Genomic DNA, 6,000 nt, shown 5'->3' on the forward strand with positions numbered 1-6,000 from the left:
GACAATAAAACAATCATGAACAAAACCATACAGCATTTGTGTCCTTTCAGGCAACGAACGGGCACGCTGCACTCGCTTTCACACATCGGTCGGTATTATCTTGCGCAGAATACGCTCAGACACCGCTTCGCCTTTCTCGCCCTTCTCCTTCGTAAAAAGGATGATCACCGGTCTCCTAAAAACGCTTAGGGTGGGGTGGGGTCCCCGAGGGCGCGCCAGGTTACTACGACGCCGGGCGGCGCCTGGGAAGCGGCGCGGCGTGAAGCGGCGCAGTTGGGACAGTACTTGACGGCGCAGTTGATGCACACGCAGCGCCGGCACCGCGGCACAGGATCTTGGTCTTGACGCTTTTGCTCCTGGGACACACGCTGCACCTTCGCCTTGACCGGAGAGGAGTCGCGCGGCCGGCACCGCCGGCCTCGGTAGTGGTAGTAGCAGTAGTAGTAGTAGTAGCAGCAGTAGTACCGGCCGCGACTGCCTCCTCCTCCTCCTCCTCCTCCTCCTCCTCGCCAACGCCCTGGCTTCGATCATGGGGCGCGCGAGCGCTTTGCCCAGCCGCCGAGGAAGAGCCTTCGCCTGTTGAGCTTGCCCGCCATCCAGTCGGGTGAATTTCCTCCAGAGCACGAACGCTGTAGGCCGCCACGCCCACCATGTTGTGGAAAGGGCCACGGGCCACCTGCAGGTCTTTCTCCTGCAGCTGTACGTGCTCACCACCTGTCCAGGTTAGTCGACGCCTCCCTTGGTGCGGTTGTAATGCAGCACCAAGGAGGTTTGCCGCCGCTGTTGCTGTTGCTTTTGCTGTTGCCGCCGCGGGCGGCCAGGCCGGGCTCGGGGCCAGAGCGGCGGTGGTAGCGAGGAGCGTGTGGTGAGGAGCAGCACGTTTGTTCTTTTGGCCACGAGGAGAGGATGATCGTGTCTGGCCCTCTTCCTCCTCCTCCTCCTCCTCCTCCTCCTCCTCCTCCTCCCTCTCCTCGTGGGCGCGGAGCCGCAAGTACCACGGATTCCACGGAGCCCACGGCCCTGCCCTTGACGCAGCGCAGCCCTGGGGATCTCGGGTCTGTTCGCCGCAGGGTGCCCAGCACCGCGGTGGCCTCTTTTCGCAAAGAGCCTGTCGGCAGCTCGCCGAGGTGAAAAAGTTGTGGCACGTGACGCTAAGGCCCCGGCGGCAATCCCTCGGTGAGGTCCAAGACCACCGAGCTGCCAGGTGCTTTTTCGGGAGGGCCGCGCTTGTCGGGCTTGCCGGTGTACACTTGCATCTTCCACGCTGTAGCTGGAGCGCTGGCCGCACGCCACCCATATCTTGATCCCGCATCTGGCCGGGTTTGCTGGGCATGTACTGTCTGAACGGACACCTTCCTGATGATGGCGAGAGAGAGAGAGAGAGAGAGAGAGAGAGAGAGAGAGAGAGATGTGGGAAAGTGTGGGGAGATTGGGGCAGAAACGGAAGAAGAGACGTGAGTTTGACAGAGAACGCGCTACAAGCGTGGAAGATATACAGTCATGTAAAAGCACAAACGCAGAACCCGACATTTAATGTACAACAAAGCGAAGCTAGCGTGAGCCGCCGTCAAGGCCCTATTCTCCTCTCTCGCCGCCCAGAGCGATGTGGGAAAGTGTGGGGGGAGATTGGGGCAGAAACGGAAGAAGAGACGGAGTTTGACAGAGAACGCGCTTGCAAGCGTGGAAGATATACAGTCATGCAAAAGCACAAACGCAGAACCCGACATTTAATGTACAACAAAGCGAGCTAGCGTGAGCCGCTGTCAAGGCCCTATTCCTCCTCTCGCCGCCCAGAGCGATGCGGGAAAGTGTGGGGAAATTGGGGCAGAAACGCAAGAAGAAGAGACGTGAGTTTGATAGAGAACGCGCTGTAAGCGTGGAAGATATACAGTCATGTAAAAGCACAAACGCAGAACCCGTTACATCTAATATACAACAAAGCGAAGAAGCGTGAGCCGCTGTCACGCCCTATTCTCCTCTCGCCGCCCAGAGCGATGTGGGAAAGTGTGGGGGAGATTGGGGCAGAAACGCAAGAAGAAGAGACGTGAGTTTGACAGAGAACGCGCTTGCAAGCGTAAGATATACAGTCATGCAAAAGCGCACGCACTTCTGAACGGCACCAGTCTCTCGCCGACGGTGACCTCCGGTCCCAGTCGGTACATGGCGGGCAGCCTCGCCGCACCACTCGCCCCACACGGCTCTGATGGGGGCCAGTTTGTCGAGCCGCTGCCGCCGCCCGCCTCGCACGCCTCGCCTGGCCTCTCTGTCGCCGAAGCGCAGCGCCGAGTAGGCTCGAAGGTCTTGAGCGCATCGCGCCCTGAACACGACCTGCCGCCTCGGGCGCCCCAAAGGCTCTCGCAGGCCTCTCCCCGACCTGTACACGCAGGCGAGCACGAGCAGCCCCACGTAGGCCCGGAACTCGATGGGGCCCATGAGCTTCCACCCGCCGATGGCGGGCCTGCGCCTGTCCGCCCAGGTTGGTCATGGCGATCACCGAGTCCCTCATTCCGGCGGAAGTAGGGTTATGAACGCGGAGGCCTCGCCGCCGCCGCAGCCGCAAGGGCCTCTTCGGTGGGGCCTCGCCCTCGCTCGAGGTCGCCGCCTCTTCTAATTCTTCTTCTTCTTCTTCTTCTTCTGGTTCTTCTGCTTCTTCTTCATAGTCTTTGTCTTCATAGTCTTTGTCGCCTTCTTCATAGTCTTCGCCGTTGTCGCCTTCTTCTTCGTCGAATCGCCGGCTACATCTGCGCCGCGAAGTTTCACCGACAGCGCCGGCCGCGATCGCGCCCAGGATCATGAACGCCACCTGCAGCGCGGCCGCGGCCGCCCTCTTGCCAAATCTCCCAAGTCCCCCGCCCGGTTCAGTGCCTGCTTCTTCCTCTCCCGGTTCAGCGCCTGCTTCTTCCTCTCCTCTCGGCGGTTCGACTCGCCTTTGCGAGCCGCCGTCCTGGCAGAGTTGCAACGCCGTCAGAAGTTGTGAGCCTCTTCCGCGAGGGACCCACGGGATCCGCCACCCCATCGTTGGCCCTCCTGATCCTCCGAGTACCGCTCCTCGCCTGCGAGCGCTCGGGCTGTCCAGTCGTTATCCCCTCGGCCTCTTGCTCTTCTTTTCTCGGCTCTTCCTCCTGATCCTCCTCCTCCGAGTTCTCCTGTTGTTGTTGTCGCCGCCGCCGCTGCTCTTGGTCTTCCTCGACCCCTAGCCCTCGATAGCGAAACGTGGCCGGTCGCAACAACCCAGACACCGGAGCCGACCTCGCAGAGGCCAAAACCGCCGGGCGATGTTGATGGTGATGGTGAGGAGGACGAGCACCGTGACACCGACGGGCGTAAAAGCGCCACGCCTGTACCGCCGAAAGCTTAGCGCTTTTCGCTTCCCATGGTCTAGTGCGTGACATTGCCTTCGCTCTAACGAGACCCCTTGTTGTCGCTGCCGGCGCCGCCTCGCCTCCGTAACCAAACACCAACACGCTTAGTACCCACCATCCGCTTATCATCTCGCGAGAGACTCGCTTCATGCGAACGCTAGGGTGTTCTCGAGACACGCACACACACACACACACACACACACACCGCACTCACTCTATCCTTCCATCGAGAACGGTGGTGGTGGGGGGGATCGTGAGACCCCAAACCCCTTGTTAACTCCGCTGGGGACCAAGGCCCCCTGGCCGACAGATCGACCGACCCCGCTGGGGAGCATCAGGTTAAACATTACAGAAATACTATGATTTAGAAAACAGTACAATATAGCAGAAATGCTGTGATTTACCAGAGACACTGTAATATACTATGAACATTGTAATTTTATATAAATACTATGTTTTAGCAAAAATACTCCAGTTTAGCACAAATATTATAATATAGCAGAAACACTATTCTATAGCAGAAATGCTATATTTAGAAAGAAAAATATAATATAGTAGAAATACTATGATTTAGCAGAAATCCTAATATATAGCTTAATAACAATGATTTAGAACAGATAATATGATTGAGCAGAATAGTAATAACTTAAGTGAAAATATTGAAAAGGTTAAGTTCACTCAAAACTAATTTTTGTTCACCTGTGAAAAATAAAATAAAAATACATTTAGAAAAAAAAAAAAAATAAGAACAGCCAACAGATACACAAAATCAAATATGGATACACAAATCACCAAATACACAGAAAATCAAATATGGATACACAAATGTACAGAGAGAGACAAACACACAGGTTCTATGCCAGTCAACCAGTCTGAATATATTATATTTTTATCCACCAATGAGATGCTGCCCTAAAAAGGTCTTTGTGTGTGTCTTTCTTCTCTCTCTCTCTCTCTCTCTCTCTCTCTCTCACACACACACACACACACACACACACACACACACACACACACACACACACACACACACAGCAGCAGCAGCAGCAGAAAGTGAATAGGGGCTGTTAACAGCATGTTTCTAGGTCAGTCAAACAGCTGTGAGCTTCTCAATTTGAATCCACCAATCAGAGAGGCTGTGTGCTTTTTCCCGCCAAAACTGGTGCACCAAGTGCAGGCTTTTACAGCACAGAGAGAGACAGGATTTTTGCAGTCTATTTCTCACAGTCAGGATTCCCCTCAAACAAACTGCCATAAATTCCCAACCGTAGGGGCTAAAACAGTCATTCTTACAACCGTTTTGTTCAGAAGAGATGGGGAATCTTGAAATGTTGAGCATTTAAAATACAAATATGAAATATTAAAGATATATGACATAGATGATTGGTTGGCTTAGAAGCCATGAAGGCCCCAATATGCAAATTTGAATGTGCCAGGCCTCAGATATGATTGGCTGGCTGGGAAGCCATGAAGGCCCCAATATGCAAATTTGAATGTGCCAGGCCTCAGATATGATTGGCTGGCTGGGAAGCCATGAAGGCAACAATATGCAAATTTGAATGTGCCAGGCCTCAGATATGATTGGCTGGCTGGGAAGCCATGAAGCCAACAATATGCAAATTTGAATGTGCAAGCCCTCAGATATGATTGGTTGTCTTAGACGCCATATAAAAAGCAGTAAAACTGTACTATGATTTGGTAGAAAACTATAATTAATCAAAAATACTATATTTGGCAGAAATACTATTTTTTTACCAGAAAACTATATTTAGCACAAATCTTATAAAATGGCAGAAATACTATAATTAACAGAAATACTATATTAAGTACAAATCCTATAAAATGGCAGAAATAGTATGATTACTGAAATAAAAATAAATACTGAAAAGCAGCAGAAATGCTATGACTTAGCACAATAGTAATAACTTAAATAGAAAAATTGAAAAGCAAATGGACAGCTGAAAAATCCTGAACATGCTAAGGGTCCCTCAAATGTAATTGTGAAACGAAAAAATCAGCAAAAAAAAAGTATAACAGTCACACAATCACAAATATGTACACATATGGAAACACACATGCACAGAGAGACACACACAGGATCAAATTCAGTCAACCAGTCTAAATATATTGAATTTAAATCATACAATAAGATGCTCCCATAAAACTCTCTCTCGCTCTCTCTCTCTCTCTCTGTCACACACACACACACACACACGAAGAGAAAGTCAAGTTTCTAGGTCAGTCAAGCAGCCTGGGAGCTGCTAAATTTGAATCCACCAATCAGAGAGGCTGTGTAGTTTTTCCCGCCAAAACTGGTGCACCTGTTTTTACACACACGCAGCACAGAGACAGGATTTGTGCTGTCTATTTTCCATAGTGAGGATTCCCCTCAAACAAATGGCTATAATTTCCTAACCGTAGGGGCTACAACAGTCATTCTTACACCGTTTTGTTCAGAAGAGATGGGGGAATCTTAAAATGCTGACCATTTAAAATACAAATATGAAATATTAAAGATATATGACATAGATGATTGGTTGGCTTAGAAGCCATGAAGGCCCCAATATGCAAATTTGAATGTGCCAGGCCTCAGATATGATTGGCTGGCTGGGAAGCCATGAAGGCAACAATATGCAAATTT

This window comes from Oreochromis aureus, linkage group 3, assembly GCF_013358895.1.
Source record: "Oreochromis aureus strain Israel breed Guangdong linkage group 3, ZZ_aureus, whole genome shotgun sequence".
NCBI lineage: Eukaryota > Metazoa > Chordata > Actinopteri > Cichliformes > Cichlidae > Oreochromis > Oreochromis aureus.